At 38.4% G+C, this 21,028-nt stretch overlaps 1 protein-coding gene across 1 annotated transcript in view; it reads right to left on the bottom strand.

The window, feature by feature from the left end:
- Positions 1-21,028, bottom strand: part of LOC143694067 (uncharacterized) — an 85,231-nt gene that overhangs the window by 29,766 nt on the left and 34,437 nt on the right. Inside the window, exon 3 of the mRNA XM_077178026.1 lies at positions 13,426-13,573. The gene's annotated coding sequence lies outside the window, so the exon portion shown is untranslated. The remainder of the gene's footprint in view (positions 1-13,425; positions 13,574-21,028) is intronic.

The raw sequence follows: 21,028 nt of genomic DNA, 5'->3' as shown, positions 1-21,028 counted from the left end.
CAGTCTGTATTTTGCTGGGTGCCATCACAGTGGCTCAAGCCCTCAGCATCCACGCCAGTGTGAAACATGACAATGCAGGGACGACAGGACAGGGGACTGGGGAGACATATTAATGTTGTGAGGGGCATTGTAATGCCTCAGGATGTTGCTGCTTAGAACTGATTTGTCAGCAGGTCAGTCTTACCTCAGTAGACACAGTGCTACATTCAGCTGACTTGCTCTGACTGTTTTCAACTTTTTACCTGTTTTATGTTGGACGGCAGGGTTAAACTAATCATATCGACTAAATTTAAAATTTCCTTGCATATTTTAAAAGTATACAGACTTTGCAATTTGCACATCCACTAAATGGAAGCTATGTCAGTTTCTAGGAAAAATAAATACAGAATCACAGAATATTCTGAGTTGGAAGGGATCCACAAGATTCATTAAAGTCCATCTCCTGGCCCTGCACAGAACAGCCCCAATAATCACAACATGTGCCTGAGAGTGTTGTTCAAATGTGCATTTAAAAGATATTATCTCCAAACACACATATTAAAAGAGCACATATCCAAGGTTCAGCAAGGAGTACAGCATGGAATATGTCAATATTCCTGTTCCAAATCACCAGCTTCAGGGACTTCATTGTATTATGCCAAAGACTGAGTTTATCAGTGTGGTGGTATTTTTCCAGATGGCACAGGGATAATTAAAGGAGGTATTTTTTAGAGAGAAGAATAAGGGAAAAAATGAAAAACAAAACAAAAATAAATAAATAAATAAATAGAAGATTACGCTCTTCAGCTAGTCAGTCACTGATAACAGGCCAATATTCCTACCTGGCTCCTTCTAAGCTAGAGAGGTTTAATCTTTGCAGTCCTAAGGCAAGGATCAAGGACTCTGAACTGACTTAGAAAGCACCAAGGAAGTTGAACCAGTTGTTTGCAATTGCTTGAGGGGAATCTCAGACATACAAGCTGTCAGCAAACGCTTCAAGAAGGTCCCTCTCTTTCCCCCTGAGTCCCTGGAATTAATAAAACTCATCAAAGCTTGCAAAGGAGGATGCAGATTCGGGGAAAAGATGATAAAAAGGGCCCGTGGCTCCTGCACGAGCAAATTACATGTGCTGGTAACTAAATTGATGGAAAAGTCACAAACTCTGTTCACCAAACACAACAGAGATAACAGTAAATGTCACTTCTGTTAGTTACCACAGTGCCTGCCTTTTTTGATTAACTGAGTGCCTGTTCTTTTTCAACAGACACTTGACTGTTCTAGCTGCTTGGCAATCTAGTCTCTAGTCCCTTTAAGCTTTTCCATGATGCTGTCTCAACTGGATTTTGTGCAGTAGAGCTCTTAGGCAGAAATACTGACTTCAGAGCAACTCATGGCTGAGGAAAGTGAAATACACAGCTGAAATGGACTTACAAAAATCTGCCATGTTTCATCACAAATCTGTGACATATTGTACCCAGAGTTTTCCAACACGCAGTCAAGCTTAGAAATGTCAGCTGTACTGGACAAAAGGGTTATGATACAACTCTAAAGAATTTCATGTGCGTCCAGTGTTTTATAATGCTTTTTTTCAAGTAATTTGGAATAGTAGGCAGCCCACCAGCAAAATAACTGTTTCAAGCTTAAAAGTGACTCCTGAACTGCCAGAAGAATGTGCCTGGGATCCAGATGTCACTAGGAATATTTCTATCACTAGCTGATCGGTCCTGTGGCTGCCACGAAACAAGAGAAGGAATGGGATAATGTATTGTTCTATTTTTCTGAGGCTAGCAGTCTCTGCACCAATCTACTGAAATTCTTCTGCCATTTGAAGCAAATATTTTCATGTCTTTGCATTTTCTTCCAAGCTTAAACTTGTTTCTGTGTCTCAGGAAGTGAACTTTCTACCACTTAAAAAATGAAATGGTTGTTTATTATTGGTCACTACTGCTGTACATTCTCAGCCTTTAGAGTCATGGTTTGAGTGGCAGTGTTCAAGGCAAGGTTGGAGCAATCTGGTCAAGTGAAAGGTGTCCCTACCCATGGCAAGGGGGTTGGAACTATATATTCTTTAAGGATCCCTCCAACCCAAACCATTTTGATACTATGAAGTGAAACTCTATTCTGGATACGTTCTAATCTCGTGGTTTAGAAATTCTTTGATTGTCCATGAGGATGAAATAAGTAGACCTTGGAGCCTTTATGGAATTAAAGCTCTACTACAACTTTCTGGCACTCAGAAACATCCAAAGTCACAGTGCCAGTGTCCAAAGAAGGTCTGTTCTATTCACTGTCTGGATTTTATCAGTCACAAGGCAACACAAGTACATTCTGGGAGGCATTGAACTATTTTTAATCTGTGATACCCCATTCTAATACGGTAATATTAATTCCATGGGCATTTATATTATGTTTATCCTTATGTTTTAAGGGCTTCCCTTCACTCCAGCACTATAGATAATTTTAACTCAAATTTTACTCACCTGGAAAGCAGGCCAGTCCTACACAGTACTTTAGAGTAAAGCCTAGGCTGATACATTGATATACTGCTTAGTAATTCTGGCTTGTCTTTCAACCTTAGAAAGTTTTTGTGCTTCTGATGCACACATGGGTTAGATCCAGTGAACAAATCAAAAAAACATTTCTACACTTTCAGTTAAACTGATGTTAGGAAACAGAGGTCTGAGTCCATCTGAATCCAGGTATTTTTCTACCTCCCAAAATGGTTTCCTTCAGATATCCTGTTCAGGATTGGGCTGAGGGCTGCCACACTCTGTAAGGTGAGAAGCCAGATGTGATGGGAGAGCTTCTGAGCAGGACTCAATTGCTTTCTAGGTGAAAAAAATCATCCAGAACACAGCTACCCACTTTTGTCTTGATCTCTCTGACACACTGCTCTGTTGCTCCAAATGTAGTTTAACATTCTGTGACAAATAGCTTCAAAAGTGGGCACTCAAATTTTACTGTTCTGCCACTTGAAATATTATTATAATGTGGTTTTCCTCCTCTGCCACATGCAGGCTTGTCTAATCACAGTCCAGTATTTACCATGCAAGATGAACTTTGGACTTCCTCAACTATGGACTTAACTGAAACTAAGCAAGAAACCACAAACATTAAGTAAGTTCACTATATTTCCTAAACTGCAAAAGCACCCTTTTTGCTACTTTCACTTTTATGCAGTAAGCAAGAAGAGGGTTTGGCCATTTTGTATCCACAGCACATAAGGAAAACAGTACGATTACACAGCAATTGGATAAATAGGGTATTTGTAAGCCTGAGTTTTTATTTTTAATGTATTGACAGATTCTGCCCATTTGAACTGAATGTCTCATAACTCACTCTGTGGAAGACAGCCTGCTATTGGAACCAACTTCTGACACCAGATCAGCACCCTCTGGGTTGTCAAGTCTTTATGTAGAAAGAGAAAGCAAAGTATTTCTAAAAGGTAACTGTTATGTTAGATTGGGCCCTAGATTCCAAGGCCATGAAGACCAAGTGGGTTAGGCCCAGGTCTTTGACCTTAGGTTGATTACAGAAAATGATCAAGCCTATAGGATGCCACAGGAATTCTCTCTTTACATCCAGAGAGAGATAATTTCCTCCCCAGTATGAATCTGGAAATTGGTGTTCTTTATTTCTTTGAGAGATTTCTACTTTCAGTGTTTTAATCAAGAAGGAAAGGATGGAGTGACCAGCAAAGATATTGGCCAGTGTTGTGAATGAGCAAAGAAAATGGCACAGCAACTGGCATTTCATATGGGAACAGAAGAGTTCCCATGTTATGTGAAATGCCATCTGGCATCCCTGAGTATGTAACTGGTCACATGAACAACGGCTCTCCTCTGTCCCTCAGGCCTCAATGGTGATTTTTAAAAAGCTGGTAGTTTGGTAACTTTTATGGTGAAAAAAATTACAATTTGACATGTGTGAAGGCAAGTTGCTGGAGAAACAAACCCAGGATATCAGTCTATTTTCCTTCCCAAAAATTTCCTCTGAATCCCCTTTTTCCCCCCCTGGGATGTCACCTCTCTTGATCACTTGTGGAGTCTGTGAAAATGCACTCTGCTGTGTTCCTGGGGCTGTCTCATGTTTCTCTGCCTCTAATGCTATCTAACCTGTGGGGTTTTTTTCTCCAACTAAAATACAAAGTGACTAAATTTGAAGCATCACAACACTTAAAAGGTAGGAAAAAACATTGTAATGCCCATAGAGCTGGGGTCTTTTGACGTATTCATCATCTGTTGTCTGCCTTGAAGGTTTTTAGTCCTGTGGTTATTAGGGACTGAAGCATAGGCATCTCTAGCTCCCTTCCTCCCTCTGTTAGCTCTCTGTTGAAGAAAACAAGGAGTTATTTATGCTGTCTTATTCAAATTGAAAAGAAAAATCCAAGACCTGCATGAGCTTTAGCTGAGAGCTAACAGGGAAGAGAATATGGCCTTAGTATCTTTCTTTCAGTGTAAACACAGATACTTTTGAATAAAGGAAAAAAGCCAGTAATTCTGACTCATCTTTTTTTCTTAAATTGATGTAATTTCAGCTGGCCTTCTGTGGAGAGAAAGGAAAAGGGAAAATAAGTGGAATAAACATAAGATACAGCAACAGAAATTCATAAATTCATTTACCAAAAGTATTTTCCATTAAGTTTTTGCTGTTCCTTGTTTTAGGGTTTATATTGCCATAATTCATTTTTCAATGATTTTGGAGGCTTTTTTTTTTTTCCCTAAGAGATGCTATGACTTTTCTATATGCAATTAAACATATGTTGTTTAAAACTCACTAGAACACATTTTTGACCAGTTAAGCATTACTCAAATCCTTTTTCTATTCTCAAAAGATCACCTTATTCTAAGGTTACTAAAATGAAAGCAAAAGCCCTTGCACATTAAGAGTCTTTTTTTCCAAAAGATTTCCATTTTCTTTTGCAGACCTGCCACTTTACTTGCCAGTTGTATCATGAAAAGCTGTGCTTATAGCAGACCTATTGTAGAGTGAAAAGAGAAAATGCTTTGCTACAAGGCAGTAGCTAATTCACTATTCTTCAGGGACTGATATTCATCTATCCTTCAATAAAAGCTAATGGTTAAATAGACCCAATGCACTCAGCTAATCTAGGAAGAAGCTGATGGCTGGGGGTTGGGATTCAAAGTTCATGCTGAAGTGCTATTCCTGAAGACAAAGATATTCTTACATTTTCTTTAGAAAAAAATTACAATACTAAAAATATCACATGGCTTTTCACTCTCAAACACATATTTTTATGAAACAGAACCTATGGCATGTGAAAAAGTTAAATTTTATTAATTTTTAACAATGCATCACTTTTATGATTTTTTCTTTTTAAGGGATGTGAATATTTAAACAAAGGGATTACATTTTAAATAACCTTCTGTCTAGTCTTTTGCTACTTGAATTCCAACACCCTTAAGAAGATTCAATGATTTTTTTTCATGAAAAGCAATTTTTGCAAGGCCCTCCAAGAAGGAAGGGAAATGACAACACCACGTTTCTCTCTGTATAACTACCATCCCAGTTAAAGGTACTGCTGTGCTGTGCATATCAAACAGTCCAGTGCAAGAAGGAAAGCTCACTTGAGAAATCAACAATGAAAACAAAAGCCCACAACCAACACAGCAGACTACACAAGGACAGAGGAAATTTTTATAAGCAAGGTTGTGACTTAAAAAACAGGATATATGTATTCTGAACAACTGCTGTAGCAGTTGTGTATGAATGCAGGTATGTCATTGCTTTTAACAGATAAGCTGAAAGTATTTTATCTGTGCTGCAGGACATTTAAATTAGCCATACTGTGACTAATCATGAAAACAAAATGACCTGAACATATAGATGTGCTGTTTAACTGCAGGATTTCAGTCACAAAAGACCTTATCCTGGTATCCCTGAAAACAGTGGCAAGGCTCTCCCTGATTTCACCAGAAACAGGACAAAATACTAATTAGGAGCACAGCTGAAACCGCTGGGTGCAGTCCTTATTTCAGGACCTTCTCATAGTGCAGATGATGAGATGATGCACTGCAGCAAAACATCACACCTCTGCACATTAGTGGATTGCTGGAAGAACATCTGTGTTTTCTCAGAAACACAGAGCCACAATTGGACACATGCCTGATGAGAGGGTTTCAAGATTTGTGTCTTTTCACAAACTCAATACTGCCAATATTTTTTCTCTTCTTGCATTTTTCTTCTCATTTATCAGTTAAAAAAATATCAATCTCTATGCATATCTTTCACTACATAGGGTTTTGGGCACTTTCTCAGTGCTGATACTGTAATCCCTCTTTTAAAGGATATTTGTTGGTAGGCATCATCTTTCTGTCTGAGGCCAGACTGTATCCCTCTTGGTGCAAAGAGGACTACTACTATGACAACAGCTCTTCTTTCCCTTCAGCATGCATCAGTGAGGAAGTCTGGGGAGAAATACAGTCTTGAAATAATCTGAAAACCATTCATCTGTCTCAAAAAGCTGAGGAAAGGGGAACTTCTGTGATCTGCATATTGGCACCAAGTGGATTGAGCTACTCAAGGGTCTAGGGATGGAATAAAGATGCTTACATAGCAGATCTCACACTTTATTTTTGTGCAGGGGTCTCAGTCCTTGTTCCTGTAGAATTGGTATCATAGTAGTTCACAAGTGCAAAGTAATATGGAGTCTCCAAGTAGTCAGTGCTGGAGACATATATGAGATAATGAATCTAATAGATGGAGGAGAGAAATTTTAATGAGCTGTTCAAAAACTCTCAGATTATTAAGTAAACTCATGGTAGTTTCAACATATATGAAAGGTGCAATTTGATATCTGAGATAAATTTGCTATATATTCTGTCTTCATCTGAAAGTTATCTCAAAGTCTCTTTATTATATTAATCTTTTAAAACAGATCTTGCTAAGATAATCTGAGAGATATTTAATTTTAGATTTTCATATATTGCAGTTAAATAATAAAGACAGATATTTGACATTCATAAATAAGTCAAGCACAATTTTGGACATTATAAAATTGATCCAGAAATAAAATTTTTCAGTCGATTTTTTTAATATGGTAGGCTACTTTTTTATTTGTAGCTACTGAATTTTGATAAAAGTAGATTTGGTTGAGCAGCTCAGAGGCACCCCTGGCAATGACAGGTAGTCACTAGGCAGTGTAGTCCAGGTATGCTACCACTAAGGGTATGGATGGGACCTGGCTGTTTCTACTTCTATCTCTTGAAAAATAAGAAAATAGCACCTGGATCCTGTCAATGCAGGATGAGATGGTGTCTTACTGTGTGACTGCATTTACATTCTTAATGCTCTTGGCTGTGGCAGGATGATAAAGCAGGAAATGAAGATTGTGAATTCATTACAGCCCGTCTCTCATTCTGTCACTGCAACACACTGACACATGTTTCCAACCCTGTCATTGAGAAGTTTGGTCACTTAATCCTTTCTTATTGCACATGACTTTTTAATTAGATATTTATTGCATAACAATCTTCCTTTCTGTTCCAGCTTGCTTACCAAGTGTCATTCTGACAAAGGCTGTAGTAGGAGTACTGTCACACCCAGCACGGGTAACCAGGAGAACCAGCTTTCTGCTTCAAGCTGCTGAAAAACACTTCCCAAAAAGAAAGTTTTCAAACTTGTCAGAAGCAAAAGATCTTCCCCTTCAGTTTGTTAACATTCTGCAAGTCAATTCCTTTGAGTATGCTGGAGAGACAGACTTGTTTAAAGAGTAATCACTGAGGGCTGTGACTGATCTGTATCACACAGTTAGCAATTTACGAGTACATGCCATTTCATTTTCTCAGGGTGTCATTTCTTTGCTAAATTTAAGCGACACTGAAAAATTAAAATATTTGGAGGGTACTCTGAGTCTGTCTTTTCAATCAATTATACTGAGTGATTACAAGTGGAAAGGCCTGGGTCATTCAAATGTACTGTTTTCCACTGAAGAAACACTGCAAAATGCAGATGAGGCATTTGATATAAGACAAAGGGATCACAGCTATCATGAAAAACAGAACTAGGAGTACAAAATAGTCAATATATGAGGAGAATACATGGTAAAAAAATTATTTCTCAACATAAATACGTATTACATTTCTTTTTGCCTCTTCTGCTTTTCTAGAAACAGCCCCCTCTGCTTTTTAAATGTCATCCATATTTATCAGACTGCATGGTTCTTGACATTTAGGATTTTTTTTCATCAAACTGTAACTGAAGCTTTGACAAAGGGTACTAATTATCAAGGGACTAGATTTTTTTCCTTTTCCCCCCTTTTTGAAGGAGCAGCAGGCTGTAGAGAAAATGTGAATTGTCAGCTACTTTTAATACTCCTATAGCAGTCTCTCTGTCCTTACTGTGAAATATAACTAGAAATAAGAATTTAAGTGTTTGCTGAAGCATGTAGAAAATGCAGTTGGAATTGAGTAACTTCATTTTAAATGACAGGGGTCATAATTTACTTCAGTAAAAATGTTTCCACCTATTAGAACTATGTATAATCCCTACTGAAGGAAATTTTACTAGTATTTTAAAATTCAGTAACTGATTATTCAGCAATGATGATTTAATCGACTATGGGATGCATAGCTTGTACAATGTCACAATATGGTGACTAAAAAATTGAAGCATGAAAAATTGCGAAAATGCTCAGTTACTAAACAGAAGAGTGCATTAACAAGAAAAGTACATTGTGCTGCTTATCAACCAAAGTTGTTCCTATTAGAAATAATCTATTTTCTTGTCCCTATTGGTAGCAAAGACATATTGGACCCTGATCAGAAAGATGATAGCTTTTCACAAACCCCTTTTTTGAGCCTGCAAATGAAGCCTAATCTAAGTGTATAGATATACATCTGAAATCTGTTATTCATCCATTTTCAGTTGCCTAGCAATGGCACAACTGCAAAGGAAAGAACAGTATGTGGCGAGTACTACATGGTTTTTTTTGTTATCGATAACTTTGTGTCCATATATATCTTCATTATGATCTTGCCTGCCATCACATATAAATTATTTGATTTCCTTGACTTGTCAAACACAAGCCACTTAGTTTGAAGTGAGATTTTTAAGTAAGAAAAAATACCAGATATTCCCATTACAAAATCAATTTTAATTTAGTTACAATATCAAAGCCTGCTTTGAATACATGCTCCATGCATTTAGCTGTGTTAATAGCAATGCTTAGGTCAGATTATCGGAACAAGTTTTATAAAAATTCACGGCTAAACACAACTTTCATGTCTGGCTCAGCTTTGTTTTAATGTCATTAATTGCAAATTGATACATTGTCTTTGGCCTGCTGTTTATCTAACCATAGTGTAAGAAAATAATAAGGCCAGTCCTAGTAAATTCTCAAGGATCACCATTGCAAAGGTTATTACCTGTAACATCAGAAGAGAAACAGAGATCTTTGTATTCTTAAAACTCAGCACCTTCGATACAGTCAACTTTACTTCTTGTCACTGCTTTTCATCCTGCACATAATCCCTATCAGTGTTTTCATGTTACAATTTTTAAACAATCAGGCATTTAGGAAAGAGAAAGAAAAATAAATAATTATAGTTCTTCCCCTGAAAAAAATGCACAACAGACCACCTCTGCCTAGCTCTGCATAATTTACAACTTACAATTTTCTCCTTAAGACACAATGCATCATACTGACCTAAAGCAAGCAAACAAAAAAGCAGAAAAAACTCTCTCTGACTTCGCTTTTTTCATACATTAGTGAAAACTAAGGCGTTCTTGGCAATACTGTGCCTCTTATTGATTAGTGTCTCCAAAAGCATAGAATATTGATTGACACTGATTTATGTCTCACAGCTCCACATCAATTTGGTACTCCTTTCCTCTTTTTGGTTTATCCACCTCAGCATCAACTCATAGGAACTCTCTGGACATCAGTGGATCAAGATAAACCAGAAAGGTTTAAGGATGCAAGGAGATGCAGTACTATGCAGGACATGCTTCTGTTGGACTCGGCTCTTTTTAGGTTATGGGCTTCAAGCATTGCAGAATGTATGGCCAGAAAAGAAGTTATTCTGTACAGGATAAATTGCTCACTGGCCATTTTCCATGTGGGGTGGTGAAAAGCATGATCTGATCCTTCCTCCCTCATAGAAAATGTCATTCTCCCTCTTAAAGTTTCTAATAACTAGAAAACCAAGAAATTGCCATTCCTACTCTCAGCAATTCTAGTATTCCAGTATATAGCTGTTAGAGATATTTTCATGTCAGTCATTTGATTTAAGGAACCACTGAAGTTTTACACAGCTGTATCAAGTTCTGAAGGCACTTTTGTCTCAAGTGCTGAAGGCATGCAAATTTCAGCAGGATTTCACTCACTTGTTCTGCATATGTGTACAGGTAGATACAGGAGCAGACCAAAATGAAAGTTTCACCTGTTCATGTAACTTCAGAAGTCACATGAACAGGTGAACCTTTCCTGCATGGAGGAGAGTCCTTGAGGGCTTCAAGAGGAAAGCTCTCAATGTATCATGTTCTGCAGGCTTTTCCCACCTGTGTTTGGCTCTCCAGCCTCTTTCATTGCTAGGCATAGAGGCTTTTTTTTCTCCATTATTTAAGTGGTTGTTATGAATTCACTACTTCACCATTTTGCTCAGAGCAATTGAAAAATGTTACCTGTGATCTGAGAAATAATGAACTATTTATCCTGATCATGAAAAATCTCTATTTTACTTATGCTGTGGGAGGACTTCCACGTATGGTCAATTTACCCAGCCTTGTATAAATGCTGTAGCCAGGTGTGCCAGCTAAGACAGGCATCCCTTGGTTTCTGCAATCCCTTGGTTTCTGCAAACTTTTGATTATTTTTGCTGGCAGACAGAGCACAGAAATTTCATGGTGGAGTATAAACAGCCTTAAGGAAATAGAACATTTGAGGGATGGTGTACATAGGAGAAAAGAGAGAAGTAAGTAGAATTAAAATGTAGTAGACCCCCTGAGAGAAATTATTGCTTGGCAATTTAGAGTAATTTCCATTTTTAAGTAGTCCTTGTGAGGAAAAGCAAGAGTCATTTTCAGTCTAGCATTTGAATATTGAACTAATGGAGAAATGGCAGCTCTGCAGTGGCTTCGGCAGAGATCCAAGTGTTTTTTTCCAGAGAGACCTTCTTCTGCTCCATATTTAAACTACATTTGTCTTAGAACTGCTGGAGTCTATTTTAAGGTAAACAAAGATCTCATTTAGCCTTGTGATATTTTCAAGCTTCACCAAGAAGCAGTGACAATATGAAGGGATCAAAACTATTACACTCTAGTGAACAACAGCTTTGGGGAAAAGGACTTGGGTAAGCAGATGCAGGACATTAAAGCCAGGAGTGCATACACCACCGACACTTTGGCCTATGTGCCATTTTAAACTGTCACTGAATCTCCTACACAAAGCACCCAAGTATGCCTAAGGAGGGTGTGGTGGGGGTGCTGAGAGAATCATCTACTGTAAACTGGCTGGCTGGCAGAAGTGAGGAGTGACCTGTGTGCCTCTGAGTAACCTCCCACACCACAGACCTCTTGTGGCACTCTGGTTGCATCCCCAAGGTTCAGGTCTGTGCCTATGCATTTGTGTCTTTTGCTTTGAAGCACCTGAAAAGAAGTGGCCTACAGAGCAGTGTATTTACAGACTGACAGCAGGAGGATATGTTGGATGCTGTGGGGCCTGACAGGAGGTTAAGGGAAGACAGAACACTTGGCAGGGCAAGGTTTGCAAATCTATGGAGAGTGAGCATGCCACAAGCTATCAGAGCCACACTCAGCCACACCATGTCTTGGATTCACTCTAAAGACACCCCAAGAGGCCAGAGGACCCCTTCTTCTGCAATGGGGTTCATCAGGATCCAGCAACAAACCAAGAAACTGGGTTACAGGGCAGCACAAACATAAAATAGGTCACACATCTCACTGGCTGAGGGCACCCTAATATTCTGTTTGAACAGAAAGATGTTTGCATCACTCAGATGTCTATATTTTTTACCTAGGAGGTTGAGTAACACGATGCTACCCTGGGTTGTTCATGCTTTGGGCTGATGCACTAGTAATACTATGCTTCTGTTACAGACACGAATTTTAGACCTAGGGAAAACAAGGATAATTTTTTTTAAATTGATTTAAGGTCTTTATCCCAATGGAATTTTGCTAGAAAAATCTGTGACTTGAGTAGCATGTGTGTATTCACACAGCATTTGGTGGCAGAAGACAGGAAGAATTTTTGACTTTTGAATGCCAAGATAATATCCCTACCACCTGTAAAATACCTGTAATATCCCTACCAGCTGTAAAAGCTGTGTACCAGAATGAGGTCACTAATCTATTGGCCCAGGATGGACTTGCAGCACCTATTTAGTCAAACAAGTCAGTAATCAGCTCATTTCTTTCCTTCTTCTGAAACATTTAAGTTAATTATTTTGTTTAATAGAGCTGTTAAGTATCTTCCTACTTTTAAGATACATAAATTCCTTATGTTTTTAGAAACATCATTTTTAAAGAACACTGAAAAATTGAAAGTACTTTGTTACTTCTATAAATAAAAGACAGCTTGAGAATTTGGATTTTCTTTGGAAGGTATATTTTAAACTAGATTTAATCCAGACAACCACAAAGCAAATCTGCAATGTGCAGTCAGTGCATAGCAGAACAGTAATTTTGTGAGGTTTGGCACAAAATGTGATAAAAAGAAGCTTTTCTGGAGATTGCCAGCATCTCCAAATCCCTTTAAAAAGCATAATGAAATAGCTTCCTTTTCTATTCCTATTCTTTCAATCAAAAGGAAAAAAAAAAATGTTTCCACGTGCTATGTGAGCTACTGTTCCTATTTTAATCTCAGGGATGGGAATGTAGGGCAGTCTTTCTGTTGCAGTCAGTGTATATAAAATCACACTTCTGTGGCAGGACTACACTAGACATTAAAACAGGGCAGGGATGTCTAATCCAAGCAAGGCTGAGTGGAGCTGTTAAGCCTGGCTGTTTATTTAGCTGGTAAGAAACTATGGATCTGGAGAAGGGCAACTAAAATGATTAAAGATAGAGCAGTTGCCTACCTACATAAAGAGACAACTACAACTCTCAGTTGGGAAATGGAAAAACTGGAGGGGGTGCTGTGGTTTAAGGCCAACTGGAAATTAAGCACCACACAGCCATTTGCCCAATCCCCCTCTTCCCCACAATGTGGTGGAATGGGGAGGAGAATCAAAGTAAAACTTGTAGGTTGAGAGAAGAACAGTTTAATAGAGAAAACAAAATGTGCACACAAAAGCAAAGAAAAAACAACAACAATAAAAAAATGTACCACCTTCCATGGGCAAGCAGGTGTTCAGGCATCTCCAGGAGAACACAGCCCCATCATGTGTGACGCTGACCTGGTAAGAGAAACCCCAGCACTCCAAATGTCCCTGCTTCCTCTTTCTTTCCCCAACTTTGTATACTGACCATGATGTCATGTGGTCTGGAGTATCCCTTTGGTCAGTTGGGGTCATGTGTCCAGGGTGTGTCATTTCAACCTCCCTGGCACCCCCGATCTCCTCACCAGTGCAGCAGTAGAAGAAGCAGAAGTGGCCTTGGCTCTGTGGAAGCCCTCCTCAGAAATAACAAAAACATCTCTGTATTATCAATTCTGTACTCAGCACAAACCCAAAACATGGCCCCAATACCACCCACTGTGAAGACAATTAATTCTACACCAGCCAAAACCAGCACAGCGGGCTATGATGAAAACATGAAGGTGCTGGTGAGTGAAATTAATACAGTCTATTGTTCAACAAATTCTGTGGGACAAGAACTAGATAGCAGCCAATGAAACTCAGAAAATCAGTAGGAGAATATTGGCATCATCATGTTCATGAAGGGATTCATGGTCAATTCATGGTCAAAAAATCCAGAAATAGATACTAAAGGGAGATGGTCATGGATGTGTCCTCTAGCAACATGCATCCAGGGATTGGGCGTGCTGGTTGACAGTCGGCTGAACATGAGCCAGCAGTGTGCCCAGGTGGCCAAGAAGGCCAATGGCATCCTGGCCAGTATCAGGAAAAGTGTGGCCAGCAGGAGCAGGGAGGTCATTCTTCCCCTGTACTGGGCACTGGTGAGGCCACACCTTGAGTATTGCGTCCAGTTCTGAGCCCCTCAGTTCAGGAGGGACGTTGAGATGCTTGAGTGTGTCCAAAGGAGAGCAACGAGGCTGGAGAGGGGCTGGGAACACAAGCCGTATGAAGAACGACTGAGGGAGCTGGGGTTGTTCAGCCTGGAGAAAAGGAGACTCAGAGGTGACCTTATCACTCTCTTCAGCTTCCTGAAGGGTGACTGTGGTGAGCTGGGGGTCGGTCTCTTTCTCCAGGCACCAACAGACAGAACAAGAGGACACAGTCTCAAACTGCGCCAAGGGAGATACAGGCTAGAATTAAGGAGGAAGTTTTTCACAGAAAGAGTGGTCAAATACTGGAATCATCTACCTAGGGAGGTGGTGGAGTCACCATCCCTTGATGTGCTTAAAAAAAGACTGGATGTGGCACTTGGTGCCATGATCTAGTTGAGGTGTTAGAACATGGGTTGGACTCGATGATCTTGAAGGTCTCTTCCAACCTAAAAATTCTGTGATTCTGTGATTGTGGATGCTGGGAGACAACCAAGAGAAATGGTCAGGGTTGCTCTTCCCAGTGCCAGAGAGAAGAGAGGGCTAGACAGACCACTATTGTGATGCACAGTGTTTCTTATGCTCTCACCTGGGGACATACATGCCCTAGTGTCACTGAAATGTACCTACACCATGCTCTGTCACGTGGTACAGACATGGGATTTTTTCTAGAAACAAAAAATACAACTATGAACTAGATTCAAAAGACATATGCAAGGGATTTCTGTGTACCAGTTACTGAGCAGAATGAAAGTGCTGCCACTTTGCAGGGTGCAAGCCAAAAATGAGTTGGCCTGGCTTCAAAGAGGCTGACCACACGTAATACACCATGGTAAGACTAATTTTTGCCCTAAGAAACTAAACCCAAATTGTAATTTGATCTTGTCTTTTTTATACAGAGGACATATTACCAGTTTCACTGGTTGCTATCTAATGAATCTATGCCCTGTATTAACCCTGAGGTAAAAATTCAAATAGAGCTTTCTAGTGCCATTCCTGCAGCCTGTGTGTGGCTGTGAGAAAGACAGTTAATTTTTAAGACTACAGGTTCAGGAGTTCTGGATGTGGCTACATTATTACTGATTTATTAATATTTTCTGTAAATTTATCGGGAATTTTGGGTATTACGTAATACCATAAATTAAGCAAGGTTTTCTAAGATTGGCCTAAGTGGCACTCCTGAGAGTTTAGACCATAACTTTTTTTATTCCTTATTTTCTCCTACCTGTAAAATGGAGACTCCACATGTTGCAGAACATTTGCTGTTATTAATGTTTATACAGTGCTCAGAAAAAAAACACCATACAAAGGCAAGGTATTACTGCTTTTATAAAACTTTGGGGACTTGTCTTTTTTTTTTTTTTAATAATTCCCATTTGACCTTTCAAAGGGGTGAAAGCTGAACTTTCTCCTTTTCTTAAATATCATTTCAGGTCTTATGATTTAAAACCTTTAGCATCTTTGCTTTAGCATTAGTCACCATTAATGGCTAAAGCACATACATCCCATCTGATATTTTGAAATTGAGGACTAGCTATTTTAAAAACAATGATGGCTAGGAAACAGACATACTTCAGCCATATTTTATTGGACCACAGACCTTATAGTAACTGGATTTTAAAACAGTAATTTCAGTAAACTCTTGTGGTATGTAGTACTTCAAGAGCAACACTTTCCTACCTTATCATTTCTTGTGCTCATCCTCTCTTTTCTCAAGGAACCAGCTGACTCCCACTACAAAAGCCATATACTTAGATAGGAAGCCCTGGATATGGCTGTAGGTGTGTGCAGTACCTGCCCACTCTCATACCTCAACAATGACACAGCAGTTTCCCCCCCAGGAAGCACCCTTCCAGAACACACCATCTTCTAAGAAAATACAGCATATTTTTTAGGCTACAGCTTCAGCAGATGCAATTATGAATAACTGCAACCTGTTACATTTTTTTAATACTATGTTGCTTGAAGATAAGTGTTTATCTGGCAGTGCAGAAGTTCAGTTGTCAATCATGAGTTAGATAAGCAGAATGTTTAAGCCTATCACATCTCTTTTATGAAGTAATGATATGATGACAGTAAAGAAACTAGCACAAACAGTTCTGATATCATAAGACAACTACAATAAAGTTTGATACATCAGCATGACCATTTTTAACAGACTGCTTAACATGAGAATTTTTTATATAAGTAAAATGTGGATTTCAGGAATGCATTCCTGGCTGTGCAAATTTTAATGATCTGTAAAATCACATTCAGCCACTTAAATTATTCATACATTTGTATACAAAGAACCAAATCTGGAAAATGTATTTAAATACATTTAAAGAACCACTTTGTTGATAGCAAAATATGGATATTATTTTTAGAAGAATTGATGGCCCATTGTAAGAAAAATGCAAGGTGACTCTGTCTTCTGAAAGAAATTTTAACATAAAGGTTATTATTCAAACTTACAGTCAATATATAGGAGAAGTTGCTTGTTCAGGAGACTTCACCTGCATAAAAGTCACTCTATCTTGCCATTAGAACTCATTGACAAATGTTTTTAATTTATGTTCAGTGTAATGGAACAACTCTGCCATTTCTTCCTGTGTGGACAGTTATTGCCACTTAGGAGTTTTAAGTCACATTTAACCTTGGACAATACTGATTTTTCCTTTTGATAGTCCCTGGACCAAGAAATTATAGCTTGGTTGCACTCAGCAGTTTTGTCTTTAGTGCCCATCTTCTTCTTGGTTCATTTATGTATTTCCCAAGGTGTATTTTCTCAATATAAGCTTATTTAATAAAGGAAATTGACAATTTCCATGCTCTTGGTTATTTGTTGCTCTAAGTTTTTAAATATATTTGAATTTATCTGCAATTTTTCCATGCTGTCATATTTGTCAGTGCTAACATAATGTATTTGGCCATACAGTCTCATATTTGGCCCCTAACCTTTCATATCCATCAAGAATATAAATGCATCATAAAGCTTCTATCTGTTACAGTATATCACCCCTTTTATTTGTAAGCTGCTGGGCTTTGTTGGCATCTTAGAGTATTCATTTTCCCACAGACTGGTAACATATTTCTGAGGGGGGCGGGAGGGAAACTTGTCTATAAGGAATACAGTCCTGAAAGGACAACCCCAGGCATCACCCTATTAAGGCTCAGGGAGCAACTAGCAAGGCTGAGCATTCAGCAGGTTCTAAAAGTAGTGTGCTAAAAACAATAATAATCCAGACTGGACCTTACAAAAGTAAGGAAACTTCAGTGGCTTCAGACATATTTGTATACCTGGAGATATTCAGAATATTATGTACTCCTCCAACCAGAGCCATTGAAATGTTGAGAATTCTCTGTAATACAGATGTAATAGTTATATCTGGAAGCAATCTTGACATACATTTTGCAGTTTAGAAGAAGAAATGAAGAAATCAGTTAACCAAGGATGAAGTACTTCTTATCAAAATGAAGTTATTTCCCCATTTACATGCCCCAGATCCATATTAGAGAAATTACAGAATGTTTCTAAACTTTTGCTGTTGCTTCTGTTGCTTAAAAAAAAAAAAAATTCAATTAAGAGATATTTTAATAAAGGGACTGACCATAAACAAGAATATTTTACTAATACGGTTTTTTAATATTCGGCTAACAGAAAATGAGGAAGAAAAATAAATTAAAATAACAACAAAAAGAAAGAAAAGAGAAAAAATAAGAAGAAAAAAAGAAAGAAGGAATACCATATGCAGAAGAAGATTCTGTAATAAAAACAAAATTGGTAGCTATTGTTTGGCAGACACGTCCTGGAGAAGATGACTACTCAACCGCATTGTAACGCTGCTGTTTAGTCATATGTCCAAGACTGCTCATTAGCATTCCCAAGCATGCATCAATTTGAAAGTGTCTTTCTTTCAACTCCTCAGTATGGAAGCCCCAAAGTGCACTTTATTTGTGTAATAGGTTCTTTCAAGATGTTCAAAATCAGTTTTGGCTCTTCTGGTTATATTCAAGTGACATCCACTCAGACGGGGAAAAAAAGTTCCTTCTTGCTAAGTAATAAAAGCCTAGAGTGCAAAGAAATAATGTGTTCTGGACAGATTGCTTTAAGCAGTGACAAGAAATACATGGTATTCTCAGACACTGAATCTGATTCCCAGGTTTAGCAGATATCCCCAAAAGAACACCTGTACATAATATTATTCTGCTAGCCAGGAATATGTTTTGACATGATTAATATATTTATCAGCTAAACATGCAATAAATCTAGAGACTGATGAGTCCAGTTTCATTCAGAGTAGAAGACTAAATTTTTTTAATTTTCTGCTCTAACAGGACCTGTACAAACTTCCTTCCTTTCCCAACTCACCCAGTAAATATTAGTAGTGTAAAGGAATTGGGTCCTTTATTGGAGAGGAGGGAGGAGAAAATTCAATGTATGTTTTGATAAGCTATATTTGTACCTCACTTCTTCTGTTGTGCTGTGTTCAGATGCAATGTGTTGTCATTCATCTTACATCATACTTTTCTTAGGAGCTGGGAGAGAGTTGATACCGATTTACAAGCCAGACAGTGTCTCTCTCGTAAGAGGATATATCGAAGAATCGTAGAGTTATCTGAGCTGGAAAAAAACAGGTTAAAGACCATCTAGTTCCAACCCTCCTACCACACAGGCAGGGACACCTTCCTCTAGACCAAGTTGCTCAAAGACTCATCAAACTCAGACTACAGCACTTGAACACAAATCTTCTCCCTTTTGGTATGAGTAACCCAACCACTAGCACCTTTCAGGCATGTATCTCATCATGTGTTCCAAGAAAAAGAAGTTTGTGGATGTGAAATTTAATAAAATCATAGGGCATTGAAGGAACAGTAAATATAAGGTTTCTGTAGCATGTAAACTGCAACTGTAACCAGCAGGGGCATTAAGTTGTACTTTATAAGGCACATTCACAGCTATTACTGCCTAATTTGCCTTCACTCAACTGGTTAAAGGCATTTTTAAAACACAGCAGAATTTGTTCCTTTCCATCCCAGACTGCTGTAAAACTGAGCAGCAGTACTTATATACCTTTCAGGGCTGTGACAAGGATTCACTAATTAGATATAGATTGGTTTTCAAACAGGGTGACTCGGCCACTTCTCAATCTCTCTGCACCTGCCCTGCAGTACCTTCTTCCCTGATTCTCTCTTCAGGGCTTTGGTGAAACAGCAAAGCAGGACTTTCAGAGATCTTGCTGTGCTTTACACTGCAAACTATTTCAGATCAGTAATTACATCACTTAGTACTGGTAGAACAATAAGCAGGGAACATGCTTGGAGCTGGCATCAAGCAACATATGTTGCATGAGGCCAAAGATCCAAAAAAGCCTACAGACAACAGGAGCCTCCCTGTAGCTTCTCAGTTTCTTCTTGGAGAGTTTGGGATGGGCTTTTCATCCAACCCTGTATTCCCATGTTGTCCTCTAGCCTCTTGGAACATTCTCTTACTCCTGATGCATATTGCAACAGCTTTTCAAGAGGAATGGGAAGCTACATGCTTCACATTCTTACACTCCTGTAGAGTGTAAGAAGAATTTTTTAAAAAAGGCCTGTGAAACCTCCATTACTTGGAAGAGAGAAAAGGAAATCTCAGTGAGGAAACCCTTTGTAGGCAAGTTTAAAATGCATTCGTTGATCTATTTCCAGCAAATTTATTCTCATGTATGCCAGTTATTCATTTCAGAGTAAGTTTAATTGGACATAGGGTAATACTTTCCTGTCTTAGAGAGGAGAAAAAAACTAGTTATTTTCACACTTAAGACATAGGCAAAGGTATTTTTTCTCAAAGGTTGATACAAGAGGAAATAATTCCTACAGTTTCAGAATTGCACCATTTGTGCAGTTGTGAATCATTCCTGCCTTTAACACTTGACAGCATGTAAAGTAGATGGACTGGTTTTTTGCTCATATTCACTACATATCTGCTTCCCCCTGACAATACAATTTTGGCTTCATAATAAATCCCTGCTGCAAATCATCTTAAGAATTCTTGTCCCATAATTCACCCAATGGTTTTTGACCTTGTTAACTACAGATTTTAGAGTAGGAGATTGAAATAAATGTCAGTCTTGCTGATGTGGCCTTATTGTTTTTTTCCCAAGAAGACAGCTTAATATGCTTAGACCACTGGAAGTGGCAATGCCTCGTGAATTTCAAGAACCGTAATTAATTTATTTTAGTAATGAAAAGCAAAACAGAGTGTGACAATAACTTTTTTTCTGTATGCTAATGAAGCACTAAAATCTGTAATGAAACACTGTTAAATATGAAAGGAGGAAGCAGAAGAAATGCATGTTACTGTAATTTGGTGCCCATTAGAGTGTCATTGCTGAGCCTGATCCTAAAAAACCCCAGTGTGCTGACCTGGCAACAATGAAGGCAAGTAGGCTTTTTACTTCATTGCTGCCAAACTTTAAAAATGCCTTTTGTACCTAGATAAGTAACTTCATCAAAGTCCTGCTTTTTTTCCTGCTGAAGTCAATACACAAATTGCTATTATCAAAAAGAGCCAGAAGGTGCCGTAGTAAAAACTTTTTTAGCAATTGGACTTGAATGACAATAGGTAAGGAACCAAATATAAAATCAAACTTTTTGATTCTTTTCTGTATGCATTAAGAGAAGAAAATACTATAGGGGAAAATATTTTTCTTATTTATACATCCTTTTTTCATAATGGAAATAGAAGATACCAGGAGAAAAGTTGAGATCTTGGAGGGCCTATAGGTACCTCATGCCTTCGGTACTGAAATGTCCTACAAGAATCATCAGCTACACTGGAGACAACACTTGAAAAACAGTCATAACAATGAAAGAATAGGATTTACTGATGAGAAATTGGATAAGGTTGAAAACACTTGGGACACTTGCAAAAGGATAGTA

The sequence above is a fragment of the Agelaius phoeniceus genome, chromosome 5 (genome assembly GCF_051311805.1).
Source record: "Agelaius phoeniceus isolate bAgePho1 chromosome 5, bAgePho1.hap1, whole genome shotgun sequence".
NCBI lineage: Eukaryota > Metazoa > Chordata > Aves > Passeriformes > Icteridae > Agelaius > Agelaius phoeniceus.
The sequence above is the reverse complement of the archived record's forward strand: the minus strand, read 5'-3'. Positions and strand labels throughout refer to the sequence as shown.